Source organism: Podarcis pityusensis, assembly GCF_964106645.2.
Source record: "Podarcis pityusensis genome assembly, chromosome: 5".
NCBI lineage: Eukaryota > Metazoa > Chordata > Lepidosauria > Squamata > Lacertidae > Podarcis > Podarcis pityusensis.
The window spans coordinates 56586218-56602655 of record NC_138032.1 but is presented as its reverse complement, the minus strand read 5'-3'; the positions used below and the strand labels follow the sequence as shown (position 1 = coordinate 56602655).

Below are 16438 nucleotides of genomic sequence, written 5' to 3'. Positions count from 1 at the left end.
CTGTGGGTTCCCAGTGCATAAACACAGGCATTTAAGGACATACGTTTATTGTTGACATATTACACAATAGCCAAGTTTCCTATGGGTATAAACACAGACATATTTCCTGCACCAAAGACATGGTGAGTGACGTGACCCGACCCTCAGATTGGTAGGAGAGGATATGATAGGTTGGATGATCCTGCATTAGGATAGCTGGTTCTTCTCAATTCTTGCTTGACCAGAACTTGTTGACTGCCGTTCGAATTCTGAAAATATAACCATAATGTTGGTAATGCTTGAATAGTTCGCTTTCCCTCGCTATGACCCGGTCAGTAGCTGAGAATTGTAAGTGGCGTCTTTATTTGGACTGCAAAAGAGACAAGGGTTAGGAGATGCAGTCTAAAAAGGCCACTTCACATGAAAAGCTGTTAGATCCAGGTCACTGAGTTTGGTCGTCTGCATTTTATGACAAAGTCTAAAAATGCAGATTTGTAACAACCTATGTTAATGAATTCCAACTGCTCGAATTCCACACTGAATAATGGCTGGAATTATGAGCAGCAGTGATTTACAAGAGCTGGTTGAATGCAATATTTTTTCAAAATTAAGTTGACGGAATGCTGAAATAGCATGCTATTTTGATTAATGATTTTTTTTGCAACAAATAATGTGTTGGCAAAGGGAATTCTTTTCTTAACAATAAAACAAAGGTGATAGAATGACAATTTCAAACGTCCAATAAATTTTTAAAATCTAGTATCACATTTTAAATGTAATTTTGTGCATACGGAGAATGGCAAATGATACCTCTTTACCCTGAGGCTGCCCACTTTTCATACATCAGAAATATTCTATTTAAATGCAGATTTTGATTTGCTAACTGGTGTAGTGTGTAAGGAGAAGAGATGGTAAAGAAGGCAGGAAATCTATATCTTTTTAAAATTAAATATCTGATTCACATGTCACCCTATCAAGGCGAGACATTAAGGTATTTTCTAAATATGGTAGAAATGTGTGTTCCTGGGTCTACATACCCTTAGTTTGATGCATGATTCCAAAACAATAGCGGGGGAGGGGGGGGGGAGAGAAGTTACATCTAAACTTTGTAAAAGCAGTGAGACACCGAAGGAAACAAAAGCTTTTTAAAAGCAACAGATATTTTTGTACTGAAGAGAAGGATAAACTAGTATAATCAACAAAATATATCAAGCTTAAAATACGCTTAACTTGAGTACACTATGCCCTTTTGGTTGAACTTGGAGATGAGCTAATTATACACTGTTGTAATAATTTAGAAGTACAAAACCTCTATTCAAGACATCCTTTGTACTAACGTAGATTATGAAATTCAACTCTAAACCACGTGTTTCTTTTAAAGGCAAGATTTAGGGGCAGGATGGAATCTATCCAACTGAAAGGGGGGCAGCAGAGAATGTTAGCACACAGATGACAAGCCATTCTTTCCCATAATCAATTTTCTGTGTGAATTCCTCTGTTTGGTTTCACCATCAGTTAAATTGAGGACTCCCAAATACTGATTAGGTGCAGCATGTGAATTTGGAACACACAGTAATAGAATCAATATTCACAAAGTTTTGTTAAGCTTCTGCAATCTGTCATTGCACAAAGGGGGAAAATCCTCTGGCATTTGAGGCATGGAAGAACATAAAGAGCACACATTTTAAGAACAGAAAGAATTTAGATGTGAAAATATGAGCTTAGCGAGTGATCCTGTGAGTGCATACTTGTAGTCTCAGTAAGTATTGTGGGCCTTACTCTCAGGTGAATGTACGCAGGATTGCATTTTAAGACCAATTCCTAATATAGGGCATCTGGGATTATTGTGTGTATGCTTTTAGTTTGAGAAAGCTTCTGTGTTTGTCATTTGTTAGATAATCTGATTCCTAAACACAGTTATCAGTGTAATGCTTAGACGTGTCCCACTGTCTGATGTGGCCTTATAACCCTAGTAATTGTGTTTAGGGTTGCAGCCCAAATATATACTATTGCTGCTAAGTGACACTAACTTACACACTTTGGCATCTGAGGCCTATTAGGTTTTATTGACTGTTGTTTTGCCCTAGGCTTCTTTGCAAAGGGTTATTCAACTCTTCCCTTGCTCATAAAACAGAAAAAATAAACAAGATTTTCTTAAATAACATCCTTAGAAATGGAAAAAAGAAATGTTAACAATCTGCTTGGTTGCTGTAGTTAGTACCACTTACGCATTATTAGTGTTTTGAAAAGTCCATCATTACCACTGGGGTGAAATCTTCTGTTCCTGGCAGAAGAACCTTTTGGTCTTAGAACTTTTCCTGAACCAAAACAATCCATTCTGTCTGTGAGTGGAATACTCTGCATGTGCATGGCAAGTTTGTCAGAGATGAGCCTTTAGATTTCTGTGAGAATCTAGATTCCTACCCTTATAAAACTCTTCCTGAATGTTTGACTTACTTACTTGCTCCTTGTATAGCAGATTCTTTGCACTTTTCCACCTATATTCCTTGTTCCCAGCATGTGATCTTGGTTCATGGCATTTCAGGCAACTATTTGGACAATATAATTTAGTTTTCTGGTCTGTGTAACATTGAACATGCAACAGGGTGTGTTTGATGGCTGGAAAAGGCCCTACAGCGGAGGCTTAATGGCCCTATGGGTTGAATCCAGAAAGATGCCAGTGGAACTAATTCTGATCTTGGCACTGTTTTGCAGACAGTTGCACGAGAGCTAGCAGGAGACTTCACACAACACTGATTTAGTGCAAGCATGCATTATCACATGTTGTGGAAGGTCAAGTGCAATAGCTTGTCCAGAAGGACATGCACAAAATATTATTTATTAATTTTATATAATTTATATGCTGTGTGATTGTAAAAAAAAACCTCAACATAGTTTACAATGACCTGCACTAGGAGAGAAACACAAACTGGATTTTTGGTTCTCTTTTCTCATGCTAGGATTAGAAAGTACTTCCACTTTCAGCTCAATATATCCAAGCATATAATACCGGTACTTACATTTTGGAGGGTGGTGCTTTAGTTAAGGTATTGGTATTCAGTTCAGTGTTTCTTAATTTCTTTCAGTATGTATTTTGGACATCCCAGATAGATTTTTTTTCTTTGTCTTTGGTTAATCAGGCCACAAAATAGTTGCATATCTAGTAACATTTTATTCCACTACAAATTTAAGATTGCTTTAGTCTGAGTTTGATAGTGAAAATTTATTCATTGTATGTGCAGTGTATGTATTCATTCCTAAGTTTGTATAAAATAGAATAGAACTTGGGTGTCCTGAGTATATTTTGTTTGGTTTTTCTTTCCTTCTTCCTCTTCTCAAATTTTTATTTTTAAATGTATATCCTGGCTTTCCTCTTTAAACAAGAATTCAAGCTGAGTATGTCAAGAATCCCATTAATTCCGTAACCAGATAATGAGCATAAAGCTAAAAATACAATAATAATAGCCAGAATTAAACATGTTCTTATTTTGTAGAAATGGGAAAACAAAGTGGCACACACCATTTTTCTAATAGATCTCAGAGAGACAGAACATGGTGGGCTTCTTTCTCCATAAGTGTGTTACCACAGTAGAAACGATCCTGCTCAATATTGCTGTCACACAAATTTCCAAAAGGGGAAACATCCACATAGCAAGTTCTTCACAAATGATCTCAGAAGATAGGGATGTTCATGGGAAAAAGCAATGCCAGATAGTGAATTTAGCTTGTTGCAGAATCCAGATATCTTAAAATTTTGCACAGGTATTCATTGTACCATGAGAACAGGAAAAATATCTGAGCTCCACATAAACACCATCACTTGTAACAAACAGCCCTTGTTTTTCAAGCATGGCTAGAACTGAAATATGATGATAAATTTGGAAGTTGCAGATTTGTCTTTCTCCATCTAATATATGTCTTTGTGTCAGTGTGTGGAAATATTGCTAATGAGTCATTTGTAGAAAGTAAAGCAGTTGATAAAGGGTTTCCCTCCTAAACTTTCTCTCTGAATGCAGTGTTCTATTTAGTAGTACAAAGCAAAGGATATTCTTTCACTAGGTTTTGTCTAAATAGACTACATCAGCGGTTCATGAGTTGGAGAGCATCCCATTGATCACACAGTGAATGCCACTGGATTAGATACAGATTACTGGTCTAACAAATGACTCACAGTGTTGGTATAAACTAGAAATAAGTGAACTGTTCAACACTCACAACTGAAATGGTCTGTGTTCGGACAATAAACATTGGCCTTAATAAGCTAAGATATTAATGTGCTGGTTGCACTCACAGTTGCTTCACTCCTCCATTTGCACTAGTGGGGAAACAAGTCAGGAAGCAGCAGTTAACCACAGATTCCCATTTTGTCCAGACTGGAAACTATGGTTAATGGTTTCCAAACAAACTAGGATATTAGCCAACTTTGAACCATGGCTTTATGGCTTGCTTTATTATAGTTAATGACTATAATTTCCTAGTTTGGATATAACAGGAAGATAAGGTTTATACGATCCGAAGAGAACCATAACTGGACATAACGGGAACATATGGTTAATTAACTCTGGCTTCCTGGCATATTTTCTGACACGCAAAGGGAAGAGTGAATCAGCCGCCTGTGGGTGCTGAAGGAGCCACATTCATATCTTGGCTTCTTAAACTGAGTTTTGATACAGCATAGCCAATGGGGTTGCATCTCACTTACCTATTTTTATTGATACATGTCTACTAATTAACTTGTCATTGTGGATTTACTGTATTTTCTGGTGGGTGCTGTTCTACTTTTGAGATGGTGCAGCACAACTTCCAGTAGGAGATGAGTGGTATCAGTTTACAGGCCCTTTCAGTCACCCCAGTGTCAGTTAGCTAAATGAAAAAAAGGTTGCTCATGAACTATTCCAAGAAATAGATTACTATGTTAGTTTCCCTTTAGTCCGGTTGAATACCAGAAGGACAACCCTTGGGGGTTAATTAAGATGACCGTGTAATTTGTATGGTGCTTGCAATCATAGCCTGATTGTTTGAAGCTCTCGTCACATGGTGTTTTACCATGAAGCGGCCTTTTCATCTCCTAAGAGCAATGGGAAGAAAAGCTTAATTTCCCTATCAGCTTATACCCTTGTCTCATATCTGAGGTGGCTTTGATAGATCAGGACTTCTAGCTCAAAGTGGCCAGACCCTCATCAACACAGCTCTTGAAGCTGGTGAAACTGAAATAGGTACAGAATGTACAAATCACACTGTCCAGGGTATCTTACAACACCCCCCCACCCCCTGGCAGCATCTGGAGGTGTATCTGCAATCACAACAACTTCCTTGCTATCTTTTTGGAATCCTGAAGACTGGGAACAATTAAAAAATGCCTTATAGAGATGGCATTGAATTATAATAGAATCATAGAGTTGGAAGGGACCACAAGGGTCATCTAGTCCAGGAATCTTTTGTCCAACATGGGACTCAAACCCACAACCCTGAGATTAAGGTTCTGCTGCTCTACTGGCTGAGCTATCATGGATGACACTTCAAGGCATAACAGAAATGGTCTAGAACCAAAAGTAGCTTTGGGCTGGAAGTTATCTATATGTATTTTGTTTTAATTCAACTACTGTAGATATGAGTGAAGTCTATTTCTGGTATGTGTCACTTTCAATCAAATTTTGAATTAATTTGTGATTATTATTTTTTAAGAATCGTGTTTATATATGCATTTCTCAACTTAACTTTGCATTATTTGAGGCAACAGCTGCATTGGGAAATGTGAATGCTAGTGGTATACAGTGGTACAGAAGCTGTAGACCAGGTCAGTTTGTGTTGGAATTTGCAAAGTTCCAACCATCAATGCAAACCAGTAAGGAATTTGTGGGGTTCCACCCTGCTTATGGAGTAGTCTTTCCAGAGAGGCTTGCCTGGTGCCTTCACTGTGATTTTTTAAGCTGTAACAGTAACAGTGAAGCACAAATTCTTTTTCTTGCAGTAGGTCTATGCCCTTTAAAATAATATTTAAACACTGATTAAGAAATTACCGAGGTGAAATACCCAAAGAAAACATGCTTGATATATGAGCATCTTAATTTTCTAATACTTGATTGGAAGCTGCTGCTATGATTTTAGTTAACTATAGTAATTCTTTACCTCTTTTTAAAAAGGAGAAAAGTGATTGGAATGGATTTACATATTGCCTTAACAACTTTCACAATAGTGCAAAGCTCCTATCAAGCATGTTATCAGATTATTTTATTATGCCAACATTAATATTGGAAGCACACACATAATCTGGAGTCAGCAGGTTCATACACTACTATCTCATTAAATTTTCAGGCAAAAGCTGCAAAAATTAATTGGAGGCGTGTAATAGTTTAGAATGTGAGCTGGCTTATGGTAATATAAATTACATGAAGAGAAGACAGTTTTATATACTGAGAGAGGGAAAACTGGTTTACTTTAATGAGAAGAGATAGAAATGTGGAGCTATTTTTTCATTACAGATGCACTCTAAACTGTTTGGACTTACTTGATGAATAGAGTTAATTCTCTGCTACAGTTCCAATAATTCATGTTGCACAGTTTAATGACTTCTAGATAAAAACAGGATTGAAATGTTAATTTCTATGAAGAAATTGGAGCACTCTCATATATCAGGCTTTTTTTTCTATTAAACTACTAGTTAATTTCACTAAACAGGTCTCTGGAGATATTTCATGCTACATCGAGCTTTGCATTTCCTTTTTATTAAAAGTTGGTTTGGTTTTGAACATTAGCTACTGGAGAATTTCACTTGTACTTAAAACCTGCCATAGTTTATTAGAAGTTTTGTTTATTATAGTCAAGGCTGCTTTGAGATCCTGTTTTTAATTTAATGCTTAAAACAACTTAGGCATTACGAGTTGGATCCAGAGGTATCCCTCTCTATCCCCAAATTTATTGACTGCTCCTGGAAAGGCTTCATTAAATCTAAAGATGTCATTCTGCTTGTGATCAATTAATTATAAGTACCACTGCAATCGGACCAGCCTGATGTCATTCTGCTTGTGCAAGAGTTTGCTCAAGCTCTTGCACATGAGGATGCAAAATAACGATTTATTTATTTCATATTCATATAAATAATTATCTATTACAGCATTGTTGAGATTCTTCTGTTTGTTTTTGCACAAGAATGTATGGAACAATTGTTGGCGCACTATTTTCCCCACATCTGGTTCTTTGGCGACAACAACACTTTGTAGCTTATCATCTTTCTTTCTTTACCTCCCGCTTAACTAGCCCTGTCAGGCTGTTGAATTAGCTCTCAACCATTAATAATTGATATGATAATTATGCTAATAATTATAATAAAACAGTTATAAAACAGTAGATTTTTTTTTAACACTGAGCAATTACTTGCCCTAGCTCTGTTAAAAGATGGAAAGTTACATTTTTGGTTTTTATTTTTGAAACAGACCTCTCCAGATATTACCATTGGATCCAAAGGTATTGCTGTCCAACTATTTCTTTATGAAAGCAAATTTTAATTCTAAAGGATCTGAGTGTGTGGACATACCCACAATATGTGCATTATGAACTTTTTTTGCATTCTAAACTTAATTCACTTTTAGTAACCTCTAACATGCACTGATGTAGCTACATTTTTTGTATCTGCTGAGTCCAGCTCTGAGGACCTGCTGCCGGTTCACTCACTGTGAGAAGTGAGGTTACAGGGAACCTGGCAGAGGGCCTTTTCTGTAGTGGCACCTGCCCTGTGGAACACCCTCTCATAAGATGTCAACTACAGTGGTACCTTGGATTAAGAACTTAATTCGTTCTGGAGGTCCGTTCTTAGCCTGAAACTGTTCTTAACCTGAGGTACCACTTTAGCTAACAATTTCTGTTCTCATCCTGAAGCAAAGTTCTTAACATGAGGTACTATTTCTGGGTAAGTGAAGTCTGTAACCTGAAGCATCTGTAACCTGAAGCGTCTGTAACCCAAGGTACCACTGTATCTGACTTTTAGAAGACATCTGAAGGCAGTCCTGTTTAGGGAAGTTTTTAATGTCTGATGTTTTATTGTGTTTTTAATATTCTTTCGGGAGCCACCCAGAGTGGCTGGGAAAACCCAGCCAGATGGGCAGGGTATAAATAATAAATTGTTGTTGTTGTTTGTGATTTTTCCTTGTTCTGGTTGACAAAAGAATCCTTGTAAACATAAATTTATTATAGTAATTTATACCTTTCATCATGAAGTGATCTGTTGTCTTCAATATGTAGGATAGAGGGTAGAATCCGGTTGGTACCCTTGAACTCATGGATGGGCTTTTGATCCAGTGGAAGCATCTGTTAATGGAAAAGAAGGAGGGAGCAACATTGCCAGTTCCTTCTCTGCCTGCAGCCTCCAGTCTCTCCTGAAAATCAGCTCCAGATTGTTGAGGGGATTATCTAGAACAGGATGGAGGGGAGCGGTGGTAGGGAGAGTTGCAGAGGGAAGGGGGAATTGGCAAAAATAGCTTCCCTTCATCATTTGGTAGTAGGGGCCACAAATGGATCAAAATCACTTTCATGAGTTCAAGGGTACCATTTGGATTATACTCAGTTTTTATTGGGGTTCATGCATACTGGGATAGCATGTGCCATCTCAGCAAGTGAAGCAGAAACAGCGCTGATCCCTGCTAGTCCACAGGGCTTTCAAGGTTTTAGTCATTCAGTCTTCAAAGTGAAATGCTATGTTGAGTAAATACAGATTACTACCAGGAATTTAAATCTGGACCAAACAGTAGACACCTTGCACTGGTTGTTTAACTGCATTTAGCTTTCCTTATTCATGATTACTTGGGTGGTCTTCTCTTAACCCTAGGGCAGTGTTCCAGCAGATGTACCTTCTGCTATTAACTGAGTTTCTGTAGAGGATTTTTTAATACCTTGCTATTGTGCCTTGACTTCAGTGCTCAGATAGTGTACTAAATATTGTTTGGCTTGTGGGTGGTGGCTGATCACTTTGTTGTTGACTTCCAGACAGGTCAGAACAGAAATCTTGTTATTTCGTCAACACGGCTCTTTGGGAAAGGGCAGGTCTAGATCCAGTTGTGTGAGACATTGGATACTATTTCTGTTGTGTGGTGCTTAAATATTTAGTATATAGAGTTGTTGCTAAATGGTTCATGGCGGGGGGGGAGTGGAGGCAAGGGAACACCTTTTTATTGAGCCAGTCTCAAGAGCACTAGTCCTTGGAGGTTGCTAGCATCTGGAAATATTTGTTGAACTAACAATACATTCTCCCTCATCCCTTATTTTCCTGCCATGTTCATGTGGTAGTCCTTTTTTTCTTTTTAATCTAGTTTAATTAATCACTGAAGTAGCAGGGTACTTTTCTTAAGCAGCTAGTTGTGACAGTAACGCTAAAGGATGAATCTAAAATGGCGTTTTATTTTATTTGTAGTAAAACAGCAATACAAAAGATAAACAGAAGAATAATGGGGGGGGGGTCATAGAATCATAGAATCATAGAGTTGGAAGAGACCAAAAGGGCCATCGAGTCCAACCCCCTGCCAAGCAGGAAACACCATCAGAGCACTCCTGACATATGGTTGTCAAGCCTCTGCTTAAAGACCTCCAAAGAAGGAGACTCCACCACACTCCTTGGCAGCAAATTCCACTGTCGAACAGCTCTTACTGTCAGGAAGTTCTTCCTAATGTTTAGGTGGAATCTTCTTACTTGTAGTTTGGATCCATTGCTCCGTGTCCACTTCTCTGGAGCAGTAGAAAACAACCTTTCTCCCTCCTCTATGTGACATCCTTTTATATATTTGAACATGGCTATCATATCACCCCTTAACCTCCTCTTCTCCAGGCTAAACATGCCCAGCTCCCTTAGCCGTTCCTCATAAGGCATCGTTTCCAGGCCTTTGACCATTTTGGTTGCCCTCCTCTGGACACGTTCCAGTTTGTCAGTGTCCTTCTTGAACTGTGGTGCCCAGAACTGGACACAGTACTCCAGGTGAGGTCTGACCAGCGCAGAATACAGTGGCACTATTACTTCCCTTGATCTAGATGCTATACTCCTATTGATGCAGCCCAGAATTGCATTGGCTTTTTTAGCTGCCGCGTCACACTGTTGGCTCATGTCAAGTTTGTGGTCAACCAAGACTCCTAGATCCTTTTCACGTGTACAGTGGTGCCCCGCAAGACGAATGCCTCGCAAGACGGAAAACCCGCTAGACGAAAGGGTTTTCCGTTTTTGAGTTGCTTCGCAGGACGAATTTCCCTATGGGCTTGCTTCGCAAGACGAAAATGTCTTGCGAGTCTTGAGATTTTTTTTTCACTTTTCCCCCCCTTTATCTAATCCGCTAAGCCTTTAATAGCCTTTAATAGCCTTTTAGCAGCTAATCCGCTAAGCCTTTAAGCCTTTAATAGCCGCTAAACCGCTAATAGCGCTAATCCGTTAAGCCGCTAATAGGGTTGCTTCACAAGACGAAAAAACCACTAGACGAAGACTCTCGCGGAACGGATTAATTTCGTCTTGCGAGGCACCACTGTACTGCTCTCAAGCCAGGTGTCACCCATCTTGTATTTGTGCCTCTCATTTTTTTTGCCCAAGTGCAATACTTTACATTTCTCCCTGTTAAAATTCATCTTGTTTGTTTTTGCCCAGTTCTCTAATCTGTCAAGGTCGTTTTGAAGTGTGATCCTGTCCTCTGGGGTGTTAGCCACCCCTCCCAGTTTGGTGTCATCTGCAAATTTGATCAGGATGCCCTTGAGTCTATCATCCAAGTCGTTGATAAAGATGTTGAATAAGACCGGGCCCAAGACAGAACCCTGTGGCACCCCACTAGTCACTCTTCTCCAGGATGAAGAGGAACCAAGAGGTGGCAGAATATGGACCAGACCAAGCCATATTCTCATTTCAATAATTGTCTTCCTATCCATGATAGCTAGATGGATCTAGATGTATGACCCTCCAGATGTTGATGGGCTCTGGCTTCCATCTTCCCCAGCCCAGGATGGCCAGTGATCCAATAACCTCTGAAAGACCATAGGTTCCTACTCACTGTTGTATACCAGATGCTGAGAGGGATTAGCAGTGCTGCTGTTGATAAGTAATGGAGAAGTTGTAAGCTTCCTAGAAGTGTCTAGTTGATTATGTTGGAAACAGATCCCTGCTACTTGGGCTATTACATTCATGGGTTCATTGGTTTGAGATACAGTAGATATAGATATAGATGATAAACTTACAAGATATAGAGAATGTGCAAATGGGATCAGGGACAAGCTGAGTAGTCCTTCCTGGCATCTGCACATACTGCAGAAATGTCTGAAGGGAGGGAGCCTCAGGGTTCCAGATCCCATGAAAGCCTGCACAGGTGAAAGCCTCCTCCCTCCCTCCAGATGTTTGCACAGTATGTGCAGATGCCAGGGGGAGAGGCTGTTTGGCTGAGCCCTGTTTCTACTTGAATGTTCTCCTGAACTGTAATACCTGAAGAAAGTGTTTAACTTGATAGTGTCTGTCATATGTTAACAAATAGTAGTGGGGGGGGGGGGGAGACAGTTGCAGTCCATTCCCATAAACAGAAAAATGATGTGCCTGCTCTAATTACAGAAGCCCTCCAGTATGACCTCAGCAGAACTATTTAGCTCAGTTAAAATGCCAAGTCAAAGGCATTTGCAACTCATTTAAAACCCAGGGGAAAGAGAGAATGCAGTTTTATAGTTCCTCTATCATAAAGGACCAAAAATTTAATTGGGAACTGTAATGTAATCCATGTTTATATGTGATCATCGTCTTCATTAAATATTTCTCTGCAAATCAGGCAAGTAAGGTTGATAAAATACCTGGGTTAAGAGCACCAAGTGGGATTTGAGGGTGCAAAAGAAACTAGCTGTAGATTTTGGGGTCTTTCACGATTGCAGCTAGTCTGTAGATAGCACATTTTCCTGGATGCTGCAGCCTGCAGAACAGTGTCCAAAATGTGTGTTTGTACACAGTCTCCTCTGCTCTATTACCACTATTGGATTGTGCTATGTATCTAAATTTACCAAACTGCAGTAGCCGTGAAAGATCAAATGCAGTCCCAGGTGGAGAGAAAACCATACATTCCATCTTCAAGTTAGTAAGCAGTTTCATAAGTGTAGCACAGCTATTATTTTCATACGTATCTGGTGCACAGGTAGATGGATCCAAGAGGTTAGCCCGCTATAGTACGTCCCATTAGGAATAAGCGAAGATCTAGCTTTTTTGCATATATAAGGCACAAGTATTGGAGAGGTACAGGTTAATGAACAATATGAAGTCTAGTATGTATGTATGTATGTGTATATTTTTTTAAATGTCCCACTCTTTATGATAAGACTTCAGGGCAGGTTACAACAAGTACATATATTAAATAAAATATTAAAATAAAATACAACATTAATAAAATGGTCAGCTATCTACTACTCAGGCCAATTCCACAACGTTAAACAACCTGAACAGAGGCAGGTCTTCAGAGGCTTGTATTTCTGTAGTTACTTAACATTTGTGGAAAAGACAAGTTTCCAGCTAGTTTGACTTCTCATCCTGTGCACCCAGCCCTATTTGCTTAAGCTTCCATATCCCTGAATTCCATCTTGTACCATGCCCTCTTGGGTAATGGTTTATATTAACTGTTTTCCAAGTACAGATTGGAAATGGCAGGTGCCAGAGCCTATGACAGTTTTGCCCCAAGGCAAAGAAATTCTCTGCCCAGCGACATTAGATCAGGAAATTCCACGTCCATGCTTTAAAGCAGGCAAAAGACATTTCTGTTTTCTCCAGCCTTTTAGTTGGCTTAAGGAAAGTGTGTGTGTGTGTGTGTGTGTGTGTGTGTATTACAGTCTTGTATGGCACAGCCCTAGGATGTTTGTCAGGAAAGGCACTTTCTAAATGGATGCCTTCTTATATTGTATGACTTCAGTATTTGACACTGGGATTTAACAAAGTGTTTCATGTATGAGGTGCGGTATGCAATTATTTTAACCCATTTTGCTTCCTAGTGTGGAAAATCTTCTTAAAACGGACCTTGCTAAAGTCATTGTACCATATACAAAGGGGTTATTAAAATGCATTCTAGAAATAGAAAATTGGATTAGATGAGACACTTTTGGCTTTGAGGCCTTCTTCAGCCTCATGGCCAAGATGTCTCATTTAATCTCATTTCCTACTTTCTGCTTTGAATTTTATTAACCCCTTTCCCCCTCTTCTCCCTCCCCCCTTGCCTTTCTCAGCTTGCATTTGTTGATGCATTTAGTTCCCATTGCTTTCCCATCCTTCGCATGTAATAGGAACCCTTTGGTCTGATAAGTGGCCGGTGCCGTTATACTTTATGCATATGAATTGCTTTTACATCAAGAAGCGCCTCTTCCCATTTTCTTTTGTTCTGTCACCAAACTGAATTTCTTCTTCTTCTTCTTGTCCTCAACTCTTTCGTTTCCCTTATGTAAATAACACCTGACAATTTAGTTATTTTATGTAAAGTAGTGCCTTTCAAACAGTAGCAGAAGGCAATAGGATTTTTCAGTTGAACACCAGTCACATATATCATCAGGAATATCTGAAGAGATCAAAATGTTGCGGCGATTTAATGTACAGTACCTCATTTTTCATCTCTTGAAATTTACTGGCCTTCAATGGTTACCCAACAGTGCATTTATATAATGCTAGTAAAGGAAACTTGCATTCTTGAAGCAGAAAGTATGCTCCTGTCTACTATGGGAAGTTTCCCTTCCTGCACATCATATTCTGATAGCAGTGTGTAATGGTCACGTACTATATGAGCCCAACATTTTGCTCTACATGCAGCTTGAGATTCCATTGTGCTGTAATGCTGGTTTGGGGTGTGAGGTGAACTTAGTGTCCCAGATGTTGACCATTAAATGTAAAAAATGTCAACTTTGCAGACTTTTCTTGTAGTTTGCATCTTTGTCTCTGGGTATACCAAAGTTTTGATTTCTTGGAAGTCTTCAAATGCTTACTCTTCTCCCATCAGTCTTTATTTGCTGCTATGTGTTGGACTATTCAGCATCCTAGCTGATGTGGGAGTAAGTTAACAATTTGGCAGATCAGTTTTTTTGGCAGGGGGAGGGAAATACAAGAGCATCCAGTTTTTAGATAATTTAAAGGTAGAAATAATGATGTATAACATAGAAATATATATATATTTATAATGTCAAGTAAATACAGTGTCTAGCAATTTGTATATATCTACCATACTGGGAAGTGCCTAGTGTCATAGTGTAATGAATAGAATAGAATAGAAATTAGTTTTTTAAAGGCTGAAGCAATATTTTTTAAAAAAATATTATTTTGGATTTTTTCTGATTAATTGGTAGTTTTTCCTGAAGTTATTCCCCCCCCCATATCTATTCTTTAATCTCTTCTCCAAACACAGACCCCAAATATACTTACAGAGCAATCTTTTACTCCAAAGGGGGGAAGAGTAGAGAAAAGTAGTGAAATCCCAAAGTCTGCCGCCTCACACCAGCAAGGGTAAAAGTTGGAGGAATATTTTTCCTGACATTCTGCTATACCACACAGTTGATTTATTAATTGCTTTATATAAACAACTGTCTCAAGGTGATTTACATAAGATAATTAAAAACAGTTAACACAAAAACAGCAGGCACATTTAAAGCAAGACTAAAACCCAAAGTAGATACTTGTGGCAAAGACCCATTTTATCCAGCTGGAAAAACCTCTTGGAACATCTTCAAGTGCAGGGGTAGGCAACCTAAGGCCCAGAGGCCGGATGCGGCCCAATCGCCTTCTCAATCTGGCCCGCGGACTGTCAGCGTTTTTTTACATGAGTAGAATGTGTCCTTTTATTTAAAATGCATCTCTGAGTTATTTGTGTGGCCTAGGAATTCGTTCATTCCCCCCCCCCCCAAGAAAAATATAGTCCGGCCCCCAGACATGGTCTAAGGGATGGTGGACCAGCCCAAGGCTGAAAATGTTTGCTAACCCCTGTTCAAGTGTTTCCAGAAAATGATGATAGTGGGCACCTGTTGTATCTTATTGCTTATAGTGCACCAAAATACTGTGAGGGTGTAGAAATTGTAAAGTGAGGATTGATGATGTTTGCCTTGCTGTTGCTTCTGATACTCTAACAGTCCTTAGATTTAATCATGTATTGTTTACAAATTTCTCAGAAAGGAACCCTTAAGCTGCTACGGACACCACCTTGTTCCTTGTAAGAGTGAAAAGCAAAGAAGGGAACAGGAAAGTATATGGTGAACGTAAGTGAGAAGTAGTTGAGGCTATAGTCTACTTCAGACATCTCCTGCCCTCTGCTTTTGTCTTTGAACTAGCCCTGAGCTTTTCTGACAACATCCTAAGTGATAACGGTGGGCCAACTCTTTTAATACAATCTCCTTTGCTTGAACTGACCTCAATTATTAAATTTTTTGTAACTACCCATTGTTAGCTGGCAGCTTGAAGTGCTCCTGAGTACTTTTGGATGGTGACATCACTGACTTTCAAAAAAGAGAAGGGTGGTGGCTGTTGTTTTTAAAAAAAATCTGACTCAAGGTCATTGGATTGTTTGTCTGCTTGACTGACCAGTTTCCATGGATACATGCTGCTGACAGCTTCCACACAGCTGAGGAATAAACAGAACTTTGCTTTCTAAGAATTATGTATTTAAATCTAAAGATGTGTGATTAGGGCTTACTCTCAGGTAAGTGGGCATGGGATTGTGGCCACACGCTCTTACCAAAGCATAGTTACATTGCTGCTTTGTTTATTTTAATATGCTGGAATTATTTTTTTCCTAATACTTGTAAATTTAAAAGACTTTCAGAATACAGCTTCATTCAGTCTTTAAAATTGCAGGAGGCTTATATAAATCACACTTTTGTGTAACAGCTTCTTTGTTTGCTTCTGGGTCATTCAAACCGACCAGAAAGCCTTGACTACAGGTTCAAATGGTCTTAGATTTGATACAACGTGTTAGCAAAATTATGCAGTCATTCGAAAGCATGCTAAAATTACAATGGAAGGTGGGCATAGATCTCTGAGTTGGGTTATCTAAAAAGAGCCTCCTTGAAGCGTCTCTGTCACAATGTTCAGCAGGAAGTCCAGTTTGTGTCTCATTGTTTTAATTGTATGTTTGCAGAAACTATTTTAAACTTGCTTCTCCCATGTCAGTTTCAAAGGACTGGATTTAATCCACTGAAACCATAATGCAGCTAGAAATTTAAATAGATGGTTATATGCGTTGGAAAGAAGCCAGCAAATGGAAGGACAATGAGGAGCAGGTGTGTAAATGTTTAGTTTAGTTCGGAATTTCTCATTCTCTCCTCTCCCACCCACCCACCCTCTCTTTTTTTACTGGTACTCATGAGCCAGACAAATGAAACTTAACTGAAAAAGTCAGTGATTGATCACATCTTGGGTAAAGGGTGTAAAAGTCTATAAGAAGAGAAATGTTTCTACTGACAGAGTGAAATTATCATATTAGGGTATTGGCACCTGTCAGGCCTGACT

General features: G+C 39.0%; 1 protein-coding gene and 1 long non-coding RNA gene across 6 annotated transcripts in view; one reads left to right on the top strand and one right to left on the bottom strand.

Annotated features, from left to right (window-relative positions):
* The window catches only part of CTBP2 (C-terminal binding protein 2), a 210913-nt gene that overhangs the window by 54224 nt on the left and 140251 nt on the right, over window positions 1-16438 (top strand). The window lies entirely within an intron of this gene.
* On the bottom strand, window positions 135-14205 carry LOC308477109. Its single transcript, XR_013986391.1, has 3 exons — window positions 14163-14205; window positions 6488-6551; window positions 135-248 (listed from the first exon to the last, which is right to left on the bottom strand). It is a non-coding gene; the product is annotated as an uncharacterized lncRNA (long non-coding RNA).